Source organism: Saccopteryx leptura, chromosome 1, assembly GCF_036850995.1.
Source record: "Saccopteryx leptura isolate mSacLep1 chromosome 1, mSacLep1_pri_phased_curated, whole genome shotgun sequence".
Taxonomy (NCBI): Eukaryota; Metazoa; Chordata; class Mammalia; order Chiroptera; family Emballonuridae; genus Saccopteryx; species Saccopteryx leptura.
This window is the reverse complement of record NC_089503.1, coordinates 36914960-36942768: the sequence shown is the minus strand read 5'-3', so window position 1 is coordinate 36942768 and position 27809 is coordinate 36914960.

Sequence of the window (27809 nt, the reverse complement as noted above, 5' to 3'; positions counted from 1 at the left end):
ATCCTCAAGAATATGTCAGAGCTCTTCTATGAGCATCTCCTATTCCAGATCTTCCTTGTCATATTTTGTCTGAGATCTTGATTATCCCATCTGAAATTTTAGCCTTAGGCAACTCTGTTATTAAATAATTAGAATTGATTACAGACTGGTAATAATCTCTTTCCTGGGGGAGGACTTTTAAATCAGTTAATATAACAATAGGGCTTTTTTTTGAATTGCAAAACACAAATTTTAGTAATTAGGAGATAGAGGTATTTGGAAAGCCATTTTTCTGACTACCAGAACAACCTAACAACAACCTAAAGTTAATACTAATACCCCAAACAACTCCAAAGTTTTGTATCTAAATTTATTTTACAAATAGTTCTATGGCATATGTGAGAGAAGACCTCACTGGAAAATCAGATGAGTTAAAATCTCACTATTTATATTTTCTCATTGTATTAAACTGTGATCATATTTTGGCAAAATTTGAGTAACACTAACTCTTCTAGTTCCTGGTGTGTGTCTATCATTGAATTTTATTACTCAGAATACTTTACTTACTCATAAATATTTAAAAATATGCAAAATCTTTAGTATTAGCCCTTAATTTCTAACATGCTAACATAAGGGTACTATTTTATATTATATCAGAAACATAAATATATTTTATAAAGATATAAACTCACACAAGTTATCCTTTTAAGTGTTAAACTTAAATATTTTCATGAGTGATATAGATTTAATGTCTGAATAACATCTTCAATGTGGTTATATAGTGATTTATTGGAGCATTCTCTTAAAACTTTTTGCATAAATTTATATGATAAATACTACTATAAAAACATGACCTTATATATGATTTATACTTTTATCTGATTAATTCCTTAAGATAAGTTCTTAAGAATGAATCATTGCATATTCTGAAGATAACTATGGTCCTGAAGCTAAGATTATGTTTTATCCAATTCTATGCATCATAATTTCACTAACTTACTGTGGAAATATATATTTAAAGGAATAAATGTATTGGTAAAAGTAAACATTTTTATAGTTCAAACTTATTTTCAAAAATTGAAGGAATTGTTATATATTTTTACTTATTTGATCATATTCATGACTTCCATTAAAATTTCCAGAGGGAGTAATGGAAACTTTTTATCTTTAAAACAAACATCTGTCAAAAAATTATCCTCTTTTGTATAGACATGAATATTCTTTTAGATTTAACATGATAGTTCAATAATCTTCATGACATGTCTAAATCAATTAAAACATGTCTGAGAAGTGAAGAAGTACAATTTTCTAGTTTGTTCACCCATTCGTTCATTTCATAAACATTTTGGGACACTTTCAATTTCCCATGCTATCATAGATATCGGATATACAACAGCACCTGGCAGAGTAGGTTATTCTACCATAAACCTTATAATATTAGGAATGAGAGAACAAAAGGGAGCAGAGTAGTATTTACCAGTAAGCCCAGAGGTGGAAAGATAGGGGTGGAAAGGCACTTCAAACTGAATGAATAAGTGCAGCTCACTGAATCATGAAAGTACGAGATGGCCTTGAAGTTTCTTGTGATCAATAATGCAGAAAGCATGGGTGCACAGGAATTGAGAGAGCAATGCTTTTTTCTGTGTGTGTGTGTGTGTGTGTGTGTGTGACTGAGACAGAGAGAGGGACAGACAGGCAGGAATGGAGAGAGTTGAGAAGCATCAATTCTTCGTTGCAGCTCCTAGTTGTTCATTGATTGTTTTCTCATGTGTGCCTTTACCAGGGGCGGGGGGGGGGGGGCTACAACAGAGTGAGTGATCAAGCCAGCAACCTTGGGCTCAAGCCAGAAACCATGGTGTCATGTCCATGATCCCACGCTCAAGCCAGCGACCCTGTGCTCAAGCTGGTGAGGCCCCACTCAAGCCAGATGAGCCCGCGCTCCAGCCAGTGACCTCAGGGTTTGAACCTGGGTCCTCCCCGTCCCAATCCGATGCTCTATCCACTGAGGCACTGCCTGGTCAGGCGAGAGAGCGGCATTTTTTGAAAGCTGGAGCGACTCTAGCTCTGCCTTTCACCTTCCATATCCAAATTTGTATACTATGGTTTCCCCTCTTATCTTTACTTTTCTTTTCTATAAGTTATAGCAAGCATTATTAGTTAGTTGGTCTCCTGAATTCAACTCTTATTTTCATAATTGTCCCTGGGTCCCAGGAAGCCTAAGACTTCCCACAGTAAAAACTGGAGGCCTTAAATGTCATTCCAGAATTTACAGTCTTCAGATCAATCAAACCTGGCATCTTCAGACCAACACTCTAGAGTGTTAATCTTTAATCATTCAGTAATTTAATAAGAATTTAATGAGTGTCTTTTATTCAAATATTGAAGTAGTTATTAGAAATGTCTCCTAGCATGAGCTTGCAGCTAATTAATTGTTTTATTTAATTGATATCACAGCAAATATTTCCAAGGAAAAGTCATGGAATGCTATAAAAGTATATTATATGAGAAGCCGGTTTAATTAGAGAAAAGGCACTGATTAACTGAGTAAAGGGTGGAGAGCAACAGAAAGTTGCTTACAATAAAAAAAATTTTTTTTCAAGTGAGAACTAAAAGATAACTGTGGGAAAAGAAGAGTGAGTAGGGGAGAATGGGTTTCCAGGCCAAAGAAAAGATGAGCAATGATAGGCCCTCAGGTGAGGAGCTGAAGGAGTGTGCCCGGGACACAGTGAACTAGAGAAAGCATGACCGATGGGAGCGGTCTCTAAAGCAATGTCCTTCTCTTCCCCTGCACGCAAGTTCACACACTGTCTGAAGGATGGTATGGATGATCCCCTTCACAATCATGTGTTCTCTGTATCCTGGTATGTTTCAGTTCTTCTTTCCATTTCTCTGACTGTTTTTCTTTGTATCACTCATTCTGAAACACTCATATACAAAGGCTCACATTTGAACTTACCTGACTGTCTTAACTACATCTGGTTTCCCACTTAGATTGTCCCCAGAGGGTTCGGATCAAGTCTCTTACTTATTTATACAGATGGCCTTTACATCTGGCACACAGTGCCTTTTGTAAACACTGCATTTTCAACTAATACTAGCCACATTTGTGGATAGTTCAAAAAGAAATGAGCTTAGGAGATACATAAATATCTGATGAGTCTTCTAAAAAGTATTTATTAAACACTCTTGTGTTAGGCCTTCTGCTAAGCACTGGGGGATACAATGATAAACTCTGCACTCATCAAGCCAAAGTTCAGCATCGTAAGTAATCAGTGAATGGAATTATAAATATGTTTACCTGTCTGCAAAAGAGAGAATTGATAGAAGAACAATCAGCAACATACTACAAATGGCTGGGCCAGGGCTTGCAGTTGGCAAGATTCCTCTCCATTTCCTGTGGAGGCACACCCCGACTTCGTGACAGTGCCATCCCTAGAGAGAGGGACCTGCAAGCAGAAGGAGCGAAGTACCCTTGGAGACCTGCTATCTTTTCCCTCAGGTGTTAGAGGGGCCAAATCAATATAGTCCTTTATCTTCTAACATGTGTGTATTGTGTTTTGACACTATTCTAAGACATAAAGTTAAACTAAAAAACAGAAAAGACAAAAATTCCTGCACTCTGGTGGACAGAACCTGTTGCAATGCCTCCGTGAGCCAGAACCACATCTTATTGGACCTGCTGAAGGGGACTGAAGATAAATCTTTGGAAGTGCGGCGATCATTCTTAATGTTTTTCAAGAATTGTGATTCAGCATATTGTTTCCTTCTCAGCGGTTTGAAACACTGTCATCTAGTATCATATCACCCCACAGGAAAGCAAGGGACAAATGGAAGGACTGTGTTTAAAGGTCCCCAAGAATCAACCCCAAAATGTCCCAGTGTTTATGTTTGAGACTTAAACTCATCTTTCTGTGTGTGTGACCTGAATGCAGTTCTGTGTCCCTCAAGAACAGCTTTTCTTCCCACTTGAGAGTATTATAATTTGCAGATTTTGTAATCCTTTTAAAGAGAAAGCTCAGAAAGGTTGGGATGACAAATTTCTAGTCCTACACCTATTCACTTCCAGAAAAACCACTAACAAACACCAGAGTCTAAGCAAAACTTACTGAATATGTCACTGCCTGTGGGATGCCACAAACCTAACATTTGAAGAAAAATACTGTACATGGGTTTTCTTTCTCTCTGAGCATTGGCACAGGAGGAGATCTGGACTCCGAAGTGGAAATGGTAAGGCTGGGAAAATACTATAAAGGCTAGTGTCTCCACACTATTTCTAGTCCTCCATGGATTCATGCTATGATACAAAACTATACCAGGCACGATTGAACTTGAGTCTTGTGGTTCCATAACAAATCAAAAGGTTCCCATGACAATGACAAGGAAAATATTAGTTTAAGTTACTGCAACCATCTAATAACAATATGCAGAGTCAGTAGAGCCTCCCTTCTCCAATGGCCTAGTTTTGTTCAACTCACATTAACTCTGATTCTTCATGACTTGGGTTCATATTTGGATTTATTTTTGCATTTTTTTTGTACTCCTGACTTTCATATCCTGGCTGGCATCTGACAGGCTGTAGAAACTGCTCCTCATTATTTATGTGATCTCTCAACACATGCCTGCTGAATGCCTATTACATGTCTCGTGCTGTCTGGAGCACTAGGGATACCCAACTGAAGAAAAGGACAAAAATCCCTAGTCTTGTGAAACACCTATTGGACACCTTTATGATACATTCATTTTTTCATGACTCTCTAGGGGGCCTTTGGGTTATGACAGTCTCAACATACGACATTTCAAATTTATGACACTCACTCCCATAAAAACAAAAAAAATGAGATGTGAGTGTTTCAGCTTAGACCTTTAGCATTCTACTTATGGACTACTACATTGGCAAACTAGTTCCAGATTAGCCTGGAACAATTCTTTAAGAAGGTAGAGAGGCCTGCAACAAATCCTGTACCCTCTACATCAGCTGATTCTTGAGATGAAACACCTGTAGTACAGGTAGAATCATCTTCAGTGTCTCCTGCATGTTCCTAAAGGCAATCCTGATTCACCTGGCCCAGTGATTCCAGCACTTTCTGCAGGTTCTCCTGCCTCTCCAGCTTCCTCCTCCCAATAAGTCACTCTCTCCCACCTTGCAATGCCCCTTCCAGTGTGCAAAATAACCACAGAAATGAAGGTAATAATTTTTTTACATTCATTTTTTGTTACTACAGTATAGTATAACTGTGTGAGGTTAGGTAAATGACTTAAGCTAGGGTGTGTTTTGACTTACACCAAAATTTGGGTTACGTCACTGTCGTAGGAACGGAACTGTGTTGTAACCTGAGGACCCCTTGTACTAAGTTTTTATGTGAGCTGGCATGGTAAACTAGAGGCTGTTGTAATCCAAGGACTCCCTGTATACAATATCTATATATATATTTTATTTATTTTAATCTCAGATCAATTCCCTAAATTTGGTATGATAATTGCTATTTCAGAAATAAAGTAACTGAGATTAAAGAATATAAAAGAATAACTCAATCTGAAACTGAAAACCAATAAATACACAGAACTGTGCTTGAATTACATCAAAAACTGCACAGCAACCACTCCCTGGGACCAACTCCAGCTCGTTCGGAAGTCCCAGGGCTCACAGGGCGGCTGAGCAGACCTAATTTTCTTCCAGGAAGCAGCAGGAGTTACTTCTTTTCTGTCAGCGTCCATTTTCAGTGCTGCCACCTCCAGAAATGTTTTCCACACCGATGGGCTGTTTCTTTCAGATGCTGTTTGGGCCTTTTTTTTTTTTTTTTATCAGCTTACTCACTCCTCTAACTATGACTGAATTTCCCATAACTCCCCTATATCCTACTGGTCATCTTCTTGTTCTTTTCTTCTCTCCCAAAGGAGGATGTGAGTTCATCCTATTCTGGGCCTTTCTCACACATTTCAGCCATGGGACCAGCATCTAGGATTCTCTCAGCCTGTTTTAAGGACGATCATCCCAGCAGTGGGAGCCGCCATTCCTTGAGATTACATGACGTTTGCATTGGAACAGTGCATAAAAAACGGAGGGGTCTCTTTTCTGCACAGGTAAATGGAAGGGCTTCTGCAGAATCAAACAAAGGAAGTTTTCTTTGCAAGTTTTCATGTGGACAAGTCCTGCTGGGGGTGAGGAAGACAGAGACGCACAGACCCAACTCTGGGGACCAGGTTCAGAGACACAGATCCACTTTATTCAGGAAGTAAGCTAGCTTATATACACAGGTTCAGCCTATAGGGTGTTACAGCATGTTCCTCAAAGCCAATGTCTGAAAAGATCAGGGAGCTGCCTGGTTGGCACTAAGTCACTTCCCTACAGCGGGTGAGCTCCCTCTTGGGTGTGCCTAGGAGGGTTTAACCTTGCTGGAGTGTTCTCACAGCATTGCATCAGCCAGAGCTGCTAGGAATGCGCTCTGCGCTCTACCTATGTTTTTGTGTATTTGTATTGTAAAGTCTGTTGAGCGAGGTGCACTAGAGTCTGTTTAGAATTAATAAGCCTCAGCAGGAATGTTACTAATTTCCTTGATTAAAAAAAGTCACAAAGAAGATGGGGTTTGAATATTTGACTTTTGATGTTCTTTTTATTTTATTTTAATTTTTATTTCCCTTTAATGAATAAAGGAGAAATTTCATCCATCAAAAAACAGGGTGAAATTGTGGCAACATATACTGTTTTTACTCTTAGGGAGGAGCTCAAATACTGGTTGATCCCTAAATACAGTGTCTGGTGATGAGCAGTGGTAGTAGGCAGAGTTGAGAAAAAACGGGGCACCAGCAAGGTAATCAGGGAGAGAGTGAGGGTTGGCGTGGCCTGGAGGCTGTTAGAAACACTGCCCAGCTGTAACCGCAGGGATCTGAATTAAAGGAAGCGGTTCAAAAGATCAAAAGAAGTGTGACAGAATGGCAGGAAATCTTAGGCGAAGATATGCCTGGATTTCAAAAATATTGTTTACAGTGGTCCCTCGTCTATCGAGGGGGGTAGATTCCAGAACTCCCTGTGGTAGGTGAAAATCTGCGAGGTAGCAACCTTATATTTATTTTATTATTTATATATATTTTAAGGCTTTATAAACCTTCCCCAAACTCTTATAAAACTTTCCCACACTTATTTTGCTTATTTTACCACAAAATAATTAAAATAATAAATATATAAAAATAACTACATACTACCGCTAAATCCCATGATACAGTGAAAAATCCACGATACAAAATTAGATATATACAATTTAAAAATCTGTGATACAGTGAGACCGCAAAAAGTGAACCGTGATATGGCGAGGGATGACTATGATTAAAACATTGTCTTATGTAGTAGAAACATTACAAAAAAAAAAAAAAAAGAAAAAGAAAAAAAATACTTAGCTAGAGTAAGGTCTTGAGTGAAAAGTCAGAAATTGCAAAAGAATGAGAATTACTGTTTTAGAGATTATGTATTTAATGAATTAAAATATCAAAATAAATCCTTTAATTCAAGTCTTTCATAATTAATTACATTTGCCTACTCTTGATTCTCTGTATAATAGAAAAATTTGTAATGCATTATTTTAAATGCTATAAGATTGCTCAGCAGTGAATTTGTGACATATACATCAGGATGCAATCAAGATTTTCCTGTAAGAGAAAGAAATAAAAAAGGAAGAATAAACTTAAAATTTTTATGTACTAAACTAGTACCTTTTTCATCTTGAAATAAGCAAAGTGAATGCTGATTATATTAATAGAATCAATTCAACAGTTAGGAAAAGCAATTGTGTGAGACATGCTTAGAATATGTCTTTTTGAAAAGCCTGATTTTTAACAATGGATTACATCTGTATATACTGAAATAATTTCCTGAGATTATTAACAATGCTGAAAGCTCATTACTTTTCTTCTTCATTTTTAGGACCACAGGTCCAGGATAGCATAGCATTAAGACTTCTGCTCTACAGTGTGACTCTCTGGGTTTGAATTTTATCTTACTAACTCACCTGTTCTATGATCTTGGTGAAGTCACTTTAATTTTCTAAGCCTCAGTTTTCTTATATGTAAAACTGAGGTAATCCAAGAATGCTTTAGTAGACTGCAAAAAGCAATAAAACTCTCAATGAATGTTAAATACTTCATATTACATTTATCTTGTCTATGACAAGGACATGGAGATTAAATTATACCTTATATTTTTTATAGTTTTTATACTATTTTAGAGAGAGGAAAGAAGAGAAACAGGGACAGAGAGAGAAACATCAACCTGTTGTTCCACTCATTCATGTCATCATTGGTTGTTTGTTGAATGTGTCCTGACCAGGGATTGAACCCACAACCTTGGCTTGTCAGGACAACACTAATGAACTGAGCTATCTGGCCAGGGCCATACCTTGTGTTTTGTCTGACTCCGTACAAGCTACCTTGCTCTATAATGTGCAATATGCTTTGAATTAGAAAGTCCAGGGTTTGTTGTCAGGATTCCTTACTTACTGCTGGATAAACATGGGAAGGACATTTAATTTTTGTGACTTTAAAATTTCTTTTTAAGCATTGTTATTTTGCTTTATCTTATTTTTCAATTACAGTTGATATTCAATATTATTTTGTGTTAGTTTCAGGTGTATAGCATATTGATTAGACAGAAACATACTTTACAAAGTGTTTCCTCTGATATTTCCAGTGCCCACCTGATGCCATACTTAATTATTACAATATTATTGATATTTCCTATGCTGTATTTTACATCCCTGGGACTGTTTTGTGACTACTAATTTGTACTTCTTAATCTCTCCACCTTTTTACACAGCCCCACCTCATCCCCTCTGGTGCCATCAGTCTGTTCTCTGCATCTACAAGTCTGTTTCGATTTTCCTTGTTCATTTATTTTGTTCTTTAGATTCTCTATATAAGATATCTTGATTGTTAAATAAAAATGATAATAGTATTTTGGAAAGATTTTTGCAAAAATTACATGGCTTATGAATCCCTTATCTCATAGTAGAACTTATGTCTCTGTCCTTTTTAGTCTTTTTTTTTTTAAGTTTTGTAACTGAGATGTACTACTAATAATTTTTAGCAAGTCTCATATTAGAAGGGGACTGGATTGAGTTCAAAATATACCAATCTGCCCAACTTCCTTTAAGTTTGTGAGGCACAATGCCTTCAAATCTCTTCTTCTATAAACAGTAAAAATTTTAATTTATTTTTCAATGCTAATTAAATTATATTAATTTATTAAAGCTACATTTATCTAAAGCACACATTAATGTTTATGATGCTTTCTTTTTCTTTTTTTTTTTTTTTGTATTTTTTCAAAGTGAGAAGCGGAGAGGGGGGGAAGACAGACAGACTCCCATATGTGCTGGACTGGAATCCACTGGCATGCCCATGCCCACCAGGGGGAGATGCTCTGCCCCTCTGGGCCATTGCTCCACTGCAGTTAGAGCCATTCTCGCACCTGAGGTGGAGGCCATGGAGCCACCCTCAGCACCCGAGCCAACTTTGCTCCAATGGAGCCTTGGCTTTGGGAGGGGAAGAGAGAGATAGAGAGGAAGGAGAGGGGAAAGGGTGGAGAAGCATATGGGTGCTTCTACTGTGTGCCTTGGCCGAGAATAAAACCAGGGACTTCCACACACTGGGCTGATGCTCTACAGCTGAGCCAACCAGCCAGGGCCAGATGATTTCTTAATATAAATATAAAGCTATATACGGAAAGCTTCAACTTCCCTACAGAGAAGGCTGGAGGGGAGCTCCCAGAAGGCGTGCCCACACATTCACAGACTCCTGGAAGAGAGGGTGTTTGTGATGAGACCTGGTGCCTAGGCAGGATGTGTAATGGTGATCTGGAGCAGAGAACACCTGAAACGAAGTTAGGATTCAGTGCTTTTCCTATTACCGTGTGACAAAACATGTTACATTTAATGGCATGAAACATTGTACTGTGCCTACAGATTCTGTGGGACAGGAATTTAGACAGTGCTAGGCTTTGCTCCTTGATTTCTGGGGCCTCGGCCAGGAAGACTCAAAAGCTTGAGGTGACTTTATGTCTGGGGCCAGGAATCATCAAGATGTTTCTTCACTCTTATATTTGGCCCATGGTTTGAATGACTAGCAGGCTGGTTCCCCGGAACTGTGAATTGGAATACCTATCTCCTGCCTCACAATATGTCCCGGGCTTCTCAAGTGTGATGGCTGAATTTTGAGAGAAATTCCCCAGAAACAAGTGGCTCAAGATGACAAAGTAAAATTTAGTGGCCTTTTCTTTTCTAGAATCAGATGACACCTAGTCTTCTCATGAAGTCTGTTAGTTACATGTGAGTCACTTCAGACAGTCTAGATTCAAGGAAAGGGAGCATTTGCAGACTTGTTTGAAAACTGCCACATAGAGCAAGTCAGTATTTATCTTTTTACTTCTCAGAGTAATAAATATGAGACCTTCCTTAAACAGATTTGTTTAGAATATGTGATTTCAGAGCTGGATGAATATTGGGGTGGGCAATGGTTCTATGTGCTTAGAAGCAGCTAGCATTATCCAGATTTTTGTGAATGTTCTGTTCTTTAGTTCGGGACTGTAGATGTGGAGGTTAGTTCAGAGGTTGGAGCTGAACAGTAAACTGAGCTCTCAGGAAGGCTGTCTAAAAGACCAGGGTATTTGAGAACTGAAAATGGATAAGAAAGATCTTAAATATCAGATAAATGAATTTGTAAAAAAAAAAAAAAATATATATATATATATATATATATATATATATAACCATTTTGCTTTGTGATCAGCATTGAGTTTTGCTAATAAGTTTATTTTTAAAGTAAATGGCATTATTACAGCACAGGCTGTTTATGGCTCTTTGATATAGAAATTACCTGTGGTCTTTATTAAAAATAAAACCATGTAGATATTTCATAACTTTTTAAATATATTAAATTTAAATAAAATTTGCCTACTTTAACCTTAAAAGTAGAAGCTTGTCCCTGCCATTACTTAGTTATAATTCTGGATATGTCAGAGAATCAGAATTTTAAAACTTCAAAGGACACTGTGAATTATCTATATAGTTCCTGTACCTATGTTATAAGGGTAATTAAAATCAAAATTAAATGACTCACCTAACATCATAGATAGAATTTACAACACAACTTCAAATTTTAGAACTTTTTTTGTAAGTGCTTTTGAAATACCTCTTGACCCTGTCTTTCTTGTGTCTCGTTTTCCCAGCTCTCAAACTTTTCTGTCATTAAAGAGAAGCTGCTTTTGTCAGGCTGAAAACATTTTCTTCTCATCAAATTATGAAGATCACAGTTATAATACTGCATTCAGATATGCTTAAGACACTGATTATTGTAACCTTGTCCCAAATTTTTACATGGAGGATGGCTGTCAGTTTTTGACAATGAATAGAAGGTTTCATGCTTCAGATAGATTTGGACAGCAACCACTTCTTCACATTTATTGCTGTTAAACTTGCAAATAAAATGGATATCACAGGAGTTATTTCACATTTTATTCATAATGTTGAATGGTTAAGTAGAGAGGAAAGCACTTACTGACAATTAAGTATTTTATATAGGTGCCAAAGTAAAACTGACTGTATTTTCACCTGACAGCAGAAGAAATTTGCTTATTCTTCTGATTGCTTTCATTTCTTGAACTCTGCCTTGGTTTTAAAATTGTTTCACAACATATCTTCAGTGATGCCTAGCAATGGGAGAAACTACAAGCGCTTGCATGACCCCTCCCTTAAGCACTAACCCCTGGAGATGACATCAAGGCCTCAGCTCCGGGCCCAGAGAAGCCGCAAAATCAGATGAAGCAATGCTGTGGCTGACATCAGGACCAGCAGCAGTGGCTAATGACCCCCTGCCCCAGTGCCAACCAATTAGTGGCGATCACGACCCAGAGGAGACACACGTGGACAGCTGATGAACATTCTACTGAGGTCCTCCCCTGACACCTGCAGATAAAAGCTCTGAAGACCGAGGACCCATCATGCCCTCTTTCTCTGGGGCACTCCAACGCCTTTCCCACTTCAGTTTTCCCAGGGGTGTGCTCTCTCTGTTCCTTTTTCTAGAGCATGCCCATGCCTTTTCTCCTTGTTTTGTTTCTCACGGCACTTTTTTCTCTCTCTCCTAAGCTCCCAGGGCCTTTTTTTTTTTTGCCTCTGTATCTCATTTCCTGAGCCCTTTTCTATGGCTCACTTCTGCTACCTCCTGTGACTTTCTAAATGAAGTTTTTCTCACACTTTGAATCTTGCCTTTGAATTCTTTCTTAGTCAGAACTCAAGTACCGAGGCTGCTGAAGTTAGGTCTATCACCTGGCGCCATTTTGCCTTCAACAAATTAAATTAAATTACACTAAAACTGCTTGTAGCCACAAGGATTAAATTATAAATGAAATATATTTATGAAACATAAATTATATAAATGAAAATTTCTCATTTATTAAATGAATGATTGATTGCCTGATTGATTAAATCAATAAATAACCATTGAGTTCTAGTCGAAACTCTTTTGAAAAGAGGGAGAATTTTTAATCATGAAGCTTCTACTAAATTATCTTGCAAAGCCATTTGAAGTTGCAGATACCACAAATTATTTGTTGAATGGTTTAACACATGCCAACTAATGTCCTTATATTTTCCTTACTCAGCTTAAATGCCTTAGTTTATTTTTTTACATCGACTCTTTGCAGCCATTTTTAAATCTCTTGCTACATACTTTTTCTCTTTGTCACACTTCCCTTAGCTGATTTCCAATTCAAATTTATTAGTGAGTTATTGCCACAAGAATTTTCATAATAAACCATCCCAAAAGAACTTAAAACAACAATTATTTATCCTCACTAATACACTTCTAGATCTGCTAAAATTGGGTGAATATAGACTAAGTGGATCTCAATGGGGCTCTAAGTTATAGATTCTTCTCAGGTCTGCTCTATGTATCTCTCATTCTCTTTGAACCAGCAGTTAGCTATGTTGTGCTCTTTGTATGGGAAAAACCAATAAGCAATGGAGCAACAGCAATCAAGAAAGCACAGTTTAAGACTCAGGTAACATGATGTCTGTTATCCGGTTGAACAAAATCACATAGCCACGCCTTAAATCTTAATGGGTGGATAAATGCATTTGACTACAGTGAGGGTACAAAAGATGTGGATTTATTATGCAATGATATGAATGTGAAAGGATGTTAGCAATACTTCCATCTGTCATCCTAATTAAACCCAATTACTCATTTATTCCAGGGTTGAATTGAAAAACTAAACAGGACTAAAAAAAAATCTCCAAACTTTTAGACTTCCATTTTATCTCACATGCATCGTCATTCATCTCAAACAGGCACCTAATACTGCCCAGTAATCCTACCAGGTAGTCCAGAAAGTTTAATTCTTCCTTGCTCTTTAAAAACAATTATTTTATTCCCTTCTCTTTCTCTTCAAATGTGGTTGTAGTTTGTCTTTCTCCACTAGAATGTAATTTAATGTGAGTAGTTTTGATCATTGATGTATCCCAAGTTCTTTGAGCAGTACTGAGTATACGGTCTACTCTATACCTTACCTTTAATTGATAAAGATGAGCCTAATTTTGATTACTAATTAGTAATTTTGATTACTAAATTACTAATTAGTTTAATATATCATGTGTCTTGCTAGAGTTTAAGTTATGTAAGGATAGGGACCTTTGTCGTAACTAACACAAACCCAGAAACCAACACTGATTCATGCACAGAATAATCATTCAGATAAGTATTTGTTGAATAAACAAGTTGACTGCACTATTACAAGTCGTATTCCAAGTGAGTAAAGGACAGTATATGAGATTTACTTACTACAGTTTGTCATGAAAGAAATTAGAATGAAGGTGTGATTATTGTAAAGAATTGTTTCTTGGAGAACGAGTAACTTGCTTTAAAACTAACAGGTCATCTACATATCCTAATTCAATAGTAGTTTTGTATTGTAAAACTTTATTATCTATTAAGAAGAACTGTCAGTAAAGCCAAATTTAAAAGGCAGAAGTACAGTCTACATTTTATTTGTATTTTCTTTAATTATAATGTTCTTCCATTTCAAATAAATTGCTTTCAAAAAGTTGGTTTATAAATCTGAGTAGTTGATAAGACAGTGTAGTCACTGAGATCTTGTACTTTGTAAATAATCTTTCTATTTCCAGGGAAGGCAGTACCATTTTAGCATATTAAATGGCACTGGCTTAAGTACTGAGACGCAATAGATTTTCAATGTTAAAATGTGGAATAAAGTAAATGAGAAACATGTTTGTTGCATTTTTGATGGTGTTGACCTTATTTAATTTTTGCAAGCAAGAAATTGGAATCAGTGATTGATGATGAGTTGTGTCTGCTGTGCAGTTTCTTTGGCAGCATTTTACTTGGACAATCAGCAATGGCAATTTTGAACTAAGAATGAATATTGATAAAAAAATTAAAGCTATTTTTGATATGCCACTGTCCTTCCATTTAATGTTTGCAAGCGACATTTTATATAGGTCAATATCTTATCTATTTCCAAATGGCTGTTGCATGATTTCCAGAAATGTGCAGTGGTTGTACTTAGAGCTTCCTTTATTAACAGTTAGTCAACATTTAAAGAGATCAATTGAAGGGATAATATTCTGTGATACATATCAAAAGGAGCACCAAAAAGGCCTTTAAAACTTCCAAATATCGGCCTGACCTGTGGTGGCGCAGTGGATAAAGCATTGACCTGGAAATGCTGAGGTCACTGGTTTGAAACCCTGGGCTTGCCTGGTCAAGGCACATATGGGAGTTGATGCTTCCAGCTCTTCCCCCCTTCTCTCTCTCTCTGTCTCTCCCTCTCTCACTCTCCTCGCTAAAATGAATAAAAAAAAACAAAACAAAAAAAAACTTCCAAATATCTTCACACACAGCTATAATGACACTAATTGCTAACATTAGCATAATCAGAAAGCTCAGGATGAAGTTACTGGTGATTTGTACAAAGATCCCTTCAGTCTCTGAATGGCAACTTGCTGAACCTTCATGGGATAAGTGGTTAAATTCTCAGGTTCCTTGCAGATTAAACATTTTTGCTTCTGTATTTTCCCTAGGTGGATTTAAAAAGGGGAACAATAATTATATTTTTTTTTAGAGAGAGAAAAAGAGAGAGAGAGAGAGAGAGAGAGAGAAGTGGGAACATCCCACTTGTGCCTTGCCTAGGCAAGCCCAGGGTTTCAAACCAGCGACCTGAGTGTTCCAGGTCAATGTTTTATCCACTGCACCACGACAGGTCAGGCTAGAGAAAGGAACCATTCTAAAAGGTGAAAATGATTAAAAATGTTGCCAAGGAATCTATACATTTCATTCAGCAGCTGCCAGCCAGTAAGATCCTATCTGTGTACACACTCCTCTGTAGTGTGAATATCCCCTCAGCACACGCAAACACCCATATATCGCAGGAGGAAGTGGTATGATTGGAATGTTATAATCTTAAGCAGTCATAAGGGATCTCAGCACAGGGTGATAATTATATTCTGTTTCTGGTTTCATTTGTGTATATATTGCAAGGTTCATATTCTCATAAAATAAACAGAATAGTACCTTATACTTCACAGTTTGCATAGCATAGCTAATATCACAGGTTTTGTGTTAATTCCAAACATAGCCTGACCTGTGGTGCTGCAGTGGATAAAGCATTGACCTGGAATGCCGAGGTCGCCTGTTCGAAAGCCTGGGCTTGACTGGTCAAAGCACATATAGGAGTTGATGCTTCCTGCTCCTCCTCCCCTTCTCTCTCTCTACTCTGTAAAATGAATAAATAAAATTTTAAAAATGCCGAACATAAAAGATAGTATTGTTTTATCTCTATGTGTACATAGACATTTTGCCCTTGTGAATAGGTATTGATAACTATCTGTCCTGAATTAACTTATGTGAAGTTTATATGTGAAAATAAGTTTTAAGTAGTATTAAATAAGTAGTATAATAGACATAGGGTAGTAATAGACATGAGATTGAATAGACGTCAGAGGGATTTTTGGAGATAGATGGACAAGAGCTGAGATGTGACTAAACTGTTTATACTTGCATGCATTTGATCAAGTTGTTTGCTTTCTGAACTGATTCTTTTTCTAACTGATGCAATGATATCTAATTCTCAAGGCTGTGAGGCTGGAATAAAAGACTATGAATAAAGCTTTTAAGACAGGGTCACTTACATATATATTGTGCATCCTTTTGAAATGTTAATTTAAAACATTTCAAAGACTGTATGTGTGTGTATAGAATTATACATATAGATAATTTTATGTACATTTTATAATTTACAGATTTAGAAATTAGGGGATGGTTATTTAATATCTTTTTGAAGCCTTCTCAGATCTCTTGTATCCCAAAAGTTTGAAAAGGATGATAAATTTTGAGTTCAAAGCAAGAATATTACTTTGAAACCTAAAATTGCTGGGGTGGGGTAAGTAAAATTGACTGTCAGCAGTATAATATGGTTTAATATTTTAGGTCTCATTGTCTATATTGTGTTTGGTGAAGTCTATAAAGTCAATTGGGAACTAGCACAACTGGTTCCTGAAGGATGGGCAAGAGCTAAAGAGGCAAGAGTGGAGAAGCTCATTAAAGGAACACATTCATGCTGTGGTGACCGCAAGACTACTCAGAGCTGAACAAGCCAATTCCAGCATACCTGTCTTCTTCAGTGATAGAGGCAAAAAGTTGTCCTCCTTGTTAAATCGACATATTAAAATTCCAAAGAAGAAAATGACTTGACACTTATTGGTAGCTGCTTTAATTACTTTTATTCATCTTAGTTCAGTTGTAATCAGCTCTCTGAGTAGTTGATAGGACAGTGTAAAGTCACCGAGATCTTGTTCTTTGTGAATAATCTTTCTATTTCCAGGGAAGGCATGCTCATTACAGTCCAGTGCTTCATTAAAATCAACTTGTCCATCGCAATTTTCAGGGCCTAAGGTATGCTCAGGCATCAAAATAGAATTAGTCATGGAGTCTATTATGTTGTCAATAGAATCACATGAGATTTATTTGGTGCATAATATGAATTCCTGATATATTAAGTACAAATAATGAGAAGCCTTAGAGATCAGTACTGACACTTATGGCTAATGAGGAAATCTGCCAGAAAAAAGGAGAAATCTCATGCTGAAAATCAGCTGTGTTGCAGTGGATATGACAAAGGATTTGGCCTGAGGAAGTCCAGTGTCAGAACTGTTTCTGTTACTTGTTAGTTATAGACCTTGGACAATTTAATCCATCTAAGCTTTTCCTGTCTTTATCTATAGTTTAAATCTTTTCTACATATGAATGTGTGCATTGGGAGCCACAATAGTGAAATGTGTATAAAATGTTTTCAAAATGGTATAAAGTGAGGTCCATAAGCTTGTTTTGTTACAAAATGTCACTGTGTATCAGACACTTTGAGACCTTTTAGATATGTGTGTGTATTATGTGCTGTTGAGTTGACTTTGACTCCTGGTGACTCTATGAATGAGTCCTGTCTACAATGTTCTGTTCTCAACAGCCTTGCTCAGCTCCTGTAGGCTCGTTACTATGGCTTCTTTAATGGAGAGAATCCACCTAACATTTGGTATCCCTCTTTCTTCTGTTGCCTTCTCTTTCCCCCAGCATTATTGCCTTTTCCAAAGAACCCTACCGCCTCATGATGTGCCTGAAATAGTACAGCTTCAGTTCTGTCATTTTTGCCTCCAGCAACATCTCATGCTTAATTTGCTCTAGGACCCATTTGTTCATTTTTCTGGAAAACCCGGATATCCACAGAACTTTCCTCCAACCTCATATTTCAAGTGAATAATATTTTTCCTATCAGCCTTCTTCTCTGTCCAACTGTCACGTCCATACATAAAAATTGGACTACAAAGGTGTGAATAATCTTAGTCTTGGTTTCTAATGACAAAGTTTTACTCTTAGGGAACTTTCTTAATCCTTCCTTTACTGCCTTCCAAGTCTCAACCATCTCTTGATTTCTTTACTTTAGTCTCCATTTGAATAGATGGATCAACCAAGGTAAGCAAAATCTTTAACAATTTCAATGTCTCATTTTTTATGTTAAAGTTGTGTATTTCTTCTGTAGTCATAAAGTTTGTCTTCTTGATGTTCAAATGCAGTCCTGCTTTGGCACATTCTTCTTTTACTTTTATCAGAAGTTGTGTCAGTCTATCTCTACTTTCTGCAAATAAGATGATGCCATCTGTACAATTAAGTTTTAACATTTCTTCTACCAATTTTTACACTTTCTTTCGAATCTAGCCTAATTGTCTTTTCTTAAAAGTGAGGATGTATGTATATTAAACATTCACAGTCTGTTTTAGATATAGATACATTAGAATTTTTTTCTAAAATAATCAAAAGAAACAGTATAAATAGATTTATGTTCTATGAACATAAAAGGAAATATAATCAGGTTTTCCATGTGGCTAACTGTGAAAAAAGCTTACATGGTTGCAATAATGGAAACACTAAATAATGATTTTAAGAAATATTTATAAAACTGTTATATTATAGAAAAAGAAAAGCTGGAGTTTGAAACGCACATGAAGAAGGGTATATAAGAGAGCTAAGTTCTCTTTCAACAGTCTTGAAAGTCAATGCATAATATCTAAAGTTTAAAAATCAGGAATAGTAGTACACATTATTTAGAAATATGGAAATAAAATAATGGGGTAAAAAGAACTAAATGAGTTTAAAGTGGCTGTTTCTAGATGGAGACTGGAGTTAAGACAAGTTGGGTAGGAGATTATTGACCTTTCTAACCTTTGACATTCTATTTTTTAAATTTTAACTTTTATTTAAGTAAGAATATTTAGCATGAGATCTACCATCTTTAAGTATAATATACAGTACTGTGAACTATAGGCACAATGCTGTGCAGAAGATCTCTAGATTGTGTTCATCATGTAGGACTGAAATGTTATGTTCATTATCAACCTTTCATATCCCTGACCCTGGCAACCACCATTCCATTTTCTGATTCCATGAGTTTGACTATTTTAGATCCTTATGATAAGTGGAATAATGCATTATTTGCCCTTCTGTGACTGATATTAGTATATTGTCTTCAATACGCATTCATGTTGTCACATATTGCAGAATTTCCTTTTTCTTAAGAAAGAGATAATGATATTCTACTGTATGCATATACCATGTTTTCTTTCTCTAGTCATCCACCGAAGGACACTGAAGTTGCTTTCACCTCATAGCTATTGTGAATAGTGCTGCAGTGATCATGGGAAGGTTAATATCTTCAAGATCTTGAAATTAAATCTTTTGTATAAATGTGAGAAGTGATATTGCTGAACATATGTTAGTTTGACTTGTAAATCTTTTGACAATACTTTTTAGTGTTTTCCATACTGGCTGCAGCATTTGTATCTTCACTAACAGCTATCAAGGGCTTCAGTTTCTTCACTTCCTTGCCAACACTTGTCATCTTTAGTTTTGTTTTTGATAACAGCTATCTGGAAAGGTATAAGGTGATATTTCATTGTGGTTTTGATTTATATTTCTTTAATGATTAATAATGTTGAGCATCTTTTAATATACTTAATGGTCATTTATCTTCTTGGTGAAATATCTATGAATGTTTTTAGCCAGTTTCTAAACTAGATAAGATTTGTGGTGTTGAACTGTAAAAATTTCTTAAACTTTTGAATATTAAACCCTTATCAGATATCTAGTTTACAAATTTATTTTTCCCATTTCACAGATTGGCTTTTCACTGTTATTTTTCTAGTCCAATGTACAGAAGCTTTTTAGTTTAAACTTGTCCCACTTGTCAATTTTTGTTTTTGTTACTTGTGTTTTGGGGATCCTACCTGTGAAATATTGCTAAGATCAATGTCATGCAATTTTTCCTTTGTGTTGTTCTAAGAGTTTTACAGTTATGTGCCATATATATAAGTCTTTAATCCATTTCAGGTTGATTTGTGTATGATGTAAAGGTACAGTTTTATTTTTTGCATGTGAATATTCAATTTTCCTAACACCATTTATTGAAGAGACTTTTCTTTCCTCATTGTGTATTCATAACAACCTTGTCAAATATTAATTGATGGTTTATGTGTGGATTCATTTCTGAGCTCTTTTTTGCCTTTGATTTATGTCTGTCTTTATTTCTATACTATATTGTTTTAATTACTGAACCACTGTAATATAATCTGAAATCAGGATATATAATCCCTCTAGCTTTGTTCTTATATTTCAGGATTGATTTGGCTATTCAAAGTCTTTTGTGATTCCATATGAACTTACATATTTTTCTTTCTGTAAAACAATGTCATTGGAATTTTGATAGGTATAGCATTGAATGTGTAAATTGCTCTGGGGAGTAATTTTTACAATATTGAGTCTCCAGCCTATGAATATAGCATTTCTTCCTATTTGTTTATATCTTTTTTAATTTCTTAAATTAGCCATTTCTCTTAGACAGCATATATATATATATATATATATATATATATATATATATATCCATGATTCAATATAAATGGGCAAGATCTGTGATTGCACAATATTATATTAAACTAAGAAAGTTTAAAAATATCAGTGCATACATCATTCACTTGAGAATTGAATTGAGATCTCTGTCATATATTCAACTTCCTGGTTGTAGGAAATGAATGTTATTCTAATCTCTAGAGTGTATGCCCCAAATCTGCATTCAGACACTAAAACCCGTAAATGCTTCTGATCAACATCTTGCATCTCAGATTGCCATTTAATTGGGACGGAAAGTAAAAGATTACTTTCTCTGCTTTATAGGAGATATTTCCCCTAAGCCATTTTGATAATACTTGGAGCAGTTTGTACTTTAATTCTGATACAGAAGAGATAAGCTGACCCTTCAGACAGCAGTCCACTAAACTGGAAACTAGAGGGCTTTGGGATAAAAGGCTTTTGCTTTAGCAGAGGTGATGCTTTGTAAGTACTGCAAGGATTTACAGAAAGAAGTGTGAATTTTGTAGAATTTCTCAGAAAAAAATTTGTGTATACTTTAACCTTGTATTTATATGACTCCACAGAATGGGGATGTGTTATTATTGAGATACACACAATTTATTGTTGATAATATTTTAATGTGTTTACTAAGGACAAATGTGGAAGTAGTAAGAAATCCATTCAATATACTCTAAAATGTCTAAAGCTAAATTTCTGATTATCTCTTTTGATTACTACAAAACATGCATCATTTTTATATCTTTCAGCATACAGCAAAGTCAATAGACAAAATGCTTTCAAAGAAAACAAAGGCTAGTCCTGGCTGGGTGGTTCAGTAGATAAAGCATCCACCCAGCATGACAGAGGTCGTGGGTTTAATCCTCAGTCAGGATACATATGAGAAACAATCAATGAGTGCACGACTAAATGGAACAACTAAGTGAAATAACACATTGATGTTTCTCTTTCTCCCCCCACCCCTTTCTCTCTCAAATAAATGGAAAAGTTAAAACTAAATAGCTGAAATATTGACCTTAAGAACTAAAAATCAATGGGCTTTCAAAAGTTTACTTACTTAAAGGTACAATATATTAATGTTTTTAATGAAATTTTATTAATAACTATAGAGATGCACTAATGTGGCCATTTTTTAAAGATAAATTTGTGCTGGGATGTAATTACAGATAATTAAACATATTTCTAATTCAAATATATACCTACATTTAAAAATAGAAATGACTCAGTCTTTTCACTCTCTAGTTATGATATTAATTTGTTCAGGAAAGATAGCTTAATAATAATATTGCTGTTATAGCAGATTTTACAAAATAGAGGCTCCTAACTTATTTGTAAATGAATTTGCTCCTCTCCAGCATACTAAGCTACAATGATTAGTAGCCAGATAGGATCTTTAACTGAACAAAGCACTTTAAGTTTGAAGGTCAATAAAGAAGTTCATTGTAAGTGAGAGAGGAATTGCTCCAAAAGTGAAATTTAAACAAACAAACAAACAAACAAAAAGACTGTTCTCTATAGAAAAGTGACTAAAATGTAAGGAAAGAGAACACTGATACTTTTGAGAAGGAAAAGTGCTCATTTGTATCACAAAGCTCCTGGAGATCCCACAGAAGAAGAAATAACAAGGAAAGGCTCATTATGTATCTCTCAGATATTTCATAAAAGAGACAACTAGGCTATCCTTTTATTTTCTTTTTTCTTTCAATACATATTTGCTAAATATTTACTTTTTGCCAGAATTTGTCATGGAAATAGAAGTATTGGGATAACTAAGACTAAGGACTATAGTCAAGAAGTTCCTACAATTCAGTGTACATGACAATCAATAAAGAATCATTTCACACACGTATAAGGTTTAACTCCTGTCCTTCTAATGCAGAAGGATAAGATAGAAAAGGAAAGTAATCAGTTACCATAGTGGCAAGCTGAGGAGAGTATTAGGAAAGGTTTTACATATAGGAAGTAAACATTTTGAGGCTAGTGATAGTTTGGCTAAAACCTAATAAAAACAAACACTACAATTCCTTAATATATGCTAAGTAAAATACGTATCTCACTTAGTGCTAATAACTGCTCTATGAAATAGGTAATATTATTACTATTTTAGTAGTAAGGAACTGTGACCCAGATCATATAGATAGAAAGGGGTAGAGTTGAGATTTGTGAACAGGCATCTTGCTTCTAAAGCCATTGCTTCCAACCACTTCACTGTGCTTCCTTTCATGTAAAAGGAAGGATGTCATATTTGCAAAACCCAGATTTCTGAAACAGAAATATACTTTTGGACAACAGAAAACAATTCAGCATATCTGAAGCAAAGATTGAGAGAAAGTGAAAGTGAATAAGATTGGATGGAAGGATCAAAGATCAGAGAGCAAGTGAGACCTTTTAGGCTATGCATCAAGAGTAAGAAATGGAGCAATGTGTGACTAAGGCAAGTAGACCAAATTAGAAACTCACAATGGCCAAGACAACTGAATAATGGTTGCCTAGAATAAAGCAGAATCAAAGAGGATAGAGAGACAAGGAGTGGATGGAAAGATGGAGAGAATGAGGAAGGCAAAGAATTTAGGGATGTATTGAAGGTGGTCAATGAAGAAGGCTAGAATGAATCCTAGATTCATAATCTGACGAACTGGGTATGTATTACTACCACAAGCTAGGACACAAGGGAGTGTGGCCCTGATTCAATGTCCTTAGGCCTTTGAGAATTTCATGTGTATCACTAAGAGATGCTTGTGCCTAGTGAATACTTAAGAAATAATCACAGTCATTGGAGACTTCTCTAAGAGAAGCATACAACTATTTTTAGGCAACCATAAAATATTTGTTCCTCTTTTTTAAGTAACACATAATTTTTCCTTTTCCCCAACACATGTAAACATACAAGAAAAAGTCAATATCAAATTCAATATCATGAGTTTCCTCTTTAGATTCTGGGCCAGAAAATCTAGTAACTTCCTTTGAAAACACCTAACATCCTTTTTTTGTATGTGTGAGATATTTAAATTGCTTTGCATATGTTATCTCACAGATTGTCACATTAGCTCCATAAAGTGGGCCAAGGAATAATTTATTCCTATTTTTAAAAGGAAAGAAAGGTTACGTGAGTCATTGAATTGCTCAAAACAGAAGCTCAGCTTTGATGTCAGCTTGGTGCATGTAAGAGCAACCACCACATGGCTGCATAACAGGCTGTAAATTGAAGCTCACTGATTCTTGAAGCAGCTTGAGTTCATAGAGTCTTGATTTACTTGTGAACAAAGAGCTTAGATATACAGAGGGGGAACTGAAGAGATTTTTTTTTCAAGACTGGCAGTTTATTCTTATTTCTTTATAAGGTTTTCTTCTGACCTATACTTTTCTGTAAACAAGAATCTTAAGGTGATGTTCAATATCAAAAAATACACACACTATGGTTGATAGTAGTATTTACTTCATAAAAGTACTTTTATATTATATATAATCCAGAATTCTATCTGTCCTCATATCATCTTATATTTTATAATTATTTATCTAGGTCATCTCATCTAGTCTCTGCTGATGAATATATATGTCAAACTTAGTTCTCTTGCTTGAATTCTAGACCCAAATGTGGAACTGCTCTTGTAATTCTTTTATAAGTACTAATAGGTCTCTCAGAATTTGTATGTTCACAATTGTTTTACATATATTTTTTCTATGCCAATTTTGCTCCTCCTACCATCTAATACAAATTCTTAATTGAAACACTGTTCTTTCTGTAGCTCAGGTCAAAATCTTGTAGTTACCCTTAATGCCTCACCCTTATTCAGGCCCAAAAGTGAGCCTTTGACTAAATCCTGCCAGCTATATCTTAAAATCTATGCGTATTCCATCTACACTCACCACCTCCACTTCCTCATCAATTCAAACCACCAACATTTTTGCTTTAAAATGTATAATGGCCTTCTAACTTGTCATCCTGATTCTATTTTGCCTCCAAAACCTATTCCTTTATGATAGACAGAGTCCTTCTGTTAAAATTGACAGTCTATTATGCCTTCACTTAAACCCTGCAGTGCCTTTCCTTCTCACTTAAAATAAAAGTCAAAGTCATTACTGTGATTCCAAAGACTCTATTTGATCTGGTCCCACCAAATCCTCCTATGCGCCCTCCGGTCCATTCCTTTTTGTCCACATTTGACTCCTTCATAGATGAAGCAAACTCCTGCTGCCAGGCCTTTTTACTCCTGGTTCAGCCTTCCTGAAATGGTATCTTTTATAAGACTTCATCTCCTATATCCTTCGGGTCTTCACTTTTGAGGCCTTTCAAAACCATCTGCTTTACTACTCCTACATGTTCCATCCCCCTTCTCTGTTTTATTTCCCCCCTTATCTCTTATTACTACTTATAATACTTAAGGTATCTTTTGCTTATGTACACTCTAGAATTTAAGTACTATCAGGAAAAGAATATTGTCTGCTTGGTTAAAGATTTGGCACATAGTAAATAGTCAATAACATTTAGTGAATGAGTGAAAGGCTATACATTTTATACTTAATAGAATTATAAAAAATATATTGATGAATTTTTAAGAAATGGTGTTAAGAAAGAATGGTTGCTATCATGACATGGACCCATGAAAAGCCATATGACTGTTTATCCATTTGTGGAACCATATAAAATTACCACTATTCAAGGTAGGCTTTTTAAATTTTTAAGTAAAACGGGTCACTTTTTTTTTTCTTAGTGCTGATTGGTTTTCTTTGATTTCCTGAAAGTTTATAAATATAATTCACAAATTCTGTAATAGAGAAAGCAAATGGCTATTGGTTACTTCAGGTCATAAGTAAAAAAGCTGTCAATCAAAACTGAACTACTCTGTGATCACTGTGTCTTTGTGCCTTTGCTGGTACATACACATTAAATGCTGGCATGCGTAGTTTGGTAGAGGAAAGCTCTGAGCTCCACTCTGCAGTTATAGCATCTCGAAAGATGATCATATAATCACCATTTTGTACTTTCAAAAAGAAAATGTCAATTTCATCTACTAAAAAGTTTGAACAATTGGGTTAAGTTCTTATTTTTTCCCTTTATCATTTTAATTTCTTTTAAAATAAGTTTCTCTTAAGCAAAGCCTTCTATTTGATATTGAAGCAAATCTTGCAACTTGCCCTCCTTCAAAGAAAAATCTTTGAAAAGAGAAGAAAGAGAGAAAGAAAAATAAAGAAAGAAAAGAAAGAATAAATTATAATACTTTTGGGTGAACAATAATTAGCAGTGAGTTTAATACTTTGAAACAAAAATCTTCTAATAAGATAATGAATACACATGTCACCTCTATTATTTACTTCTCTCTCTATTTTGTTTAGGCCAATTTATTTAATCTATTTATATGCTTTAGCATACTTGACAGAACTACTATTCAAAGTGGCCAATGAGGTATGGGCAGGGAGGAAAAGACGCCCTTAGAGTCTGGGAGGTGCTTTCAGTTCAGATGCTACAATAGGAATGGGATACCGAAATGAACACTTGTGATATAGTCAAAATTGTGCTTGTGCTGTTCCACAATACCACTACTGTAGGGTAAGATTTTCCTGTCCCAATCTTACAGATAGATAACCTAGCTGCTTGTTCAGGAAAATATATGTTTTTATTTTATACATGTATATATAATAAAGGTGTAAAATACATATACACATATAAATACATATTCATACATATACATTTATGCATATATATATATAAGCTTTCTTTATGGCAAAATAATACGTTATCTTCAAGGTCTTTAAAGCAGTAAACAAATGAGGTGAAATTGGAGCACGGTCTGTGACAACAAACACTGTGCTTCATCATCATGCTTAATGCCCTAGTGTATGAAAACTTGTTAATGACCTGGTTAGTGTTGTTAAGGATTCATCTTTTATCTATCAAAAATGAATTTAGGCCCTGGCTGGTTGGCTTAGTGGTAGAGCATCGGCCTGGCGTGCAGAAGTCCCCAGTTCGATTCCCGGCCAGGGCACACAGGAGAAGCGCCCATCTGCTTCTCCACCCCTCCCCCTCTCCTTCCTCTCTGTCTCTCTCTTCCCCTCCCGCAGCGAGGCTCCAATTGGAGCAAAGATGGCCTGGGCACTGGGGATGGCTCCTTGGCCTCTGCCCCAGGCGCTGGAGTGGCTCTGGTCGCAACAGAACGACGCCCCAGAGGGGCAGAGCATTGCCCCCTGGTGGACAGAGCATCGCCCCATGGTGGGCGTGCCGGGTGGATCCCGGTCGGGCGCATGCAGCAGTCTGTCTGACTGTCTCTCCCCATTTCCAGATTCAGAAAAATACAAAAAAAAAAAAAAAAAAGAATTTAAATAAGCAAACTTTATAATATGGTTAAGGTACTAAAATAGTCATAATTGTTCTTTCTAGTGGAAATAAAATAATTCCAAAAAGATTTTATCTCTATGTTAAGCTGTAATATTTTTGAGATAAAATAATAACTCCAGTAAAACTCCTGACTTCATAAAAAAATTATCTCCTTAATATTTTATCCTTGAGGTGATATATTTTGTCCACTTGTAGTTCTTCTACTGTCATGTCTGTAGTTCAGAAACCTCTGGATGTTTTTTTCCCATATTAACTCAGTGTTGGAAAAGTTACCTTTACTTTGTTCTACCCATTCAAAGGAGGCAGTCTAGTCAATCTATAAAAACAAGTGATCCTCTTTCAGATTTTAGATACCTGGATCAAAGTTTTTAAGCATTTTGAATAAATGCAATTTTTTCACGTTTTTGATTAATAACTAGGTAGGTGGGAATAAAGAGGGGGAAAGGAAATGAATGAAATAAACGGGAAAAAAACTCTTATGTTTTCTATAAAGGAGCCACATTAATATATCCCTTCTGATGTGGGCTTCTATGAGCAGAGTTTCTTTCTTTTCTTCTTTTTTTTAAGTGAGAGGAGGGGAGATAGGCAGACTCCTGCACCCAGACTGGGATTCACTCAGCAAACCTGTCGGGGGCCAGTGCTCAAATCAACTGAGCTATCCTCAGCTCCTAGGGTTGATGCTCAAACCAATCAAGCCACTAGCTGTGAGAGGGGAAGAGGGACAGAAGGGGGAGAGAGAGGGAGAGAGAAACAGATGGTCGCTACTCGTGAGTGTTCTGATTGAGGATCAAACCTAGGACATTCACATTCCAGGCTCATGCTCTATTCACTGAGCAACTGACCAGGACAGTTTTCAAATAAAATATAGATATACACATTTAGCAGCCTCTTCAATGTCAATATCAAATTACAATGTCTTAGAAAGAACAATGGCACCTCCAGTTGCCCCTCCTAACTCCCATTTTCACCAGGACTTTGCAGATCACAGTGTCCACAGGCTAACGCCAGAGGAATGAACATAGTTGAGAGA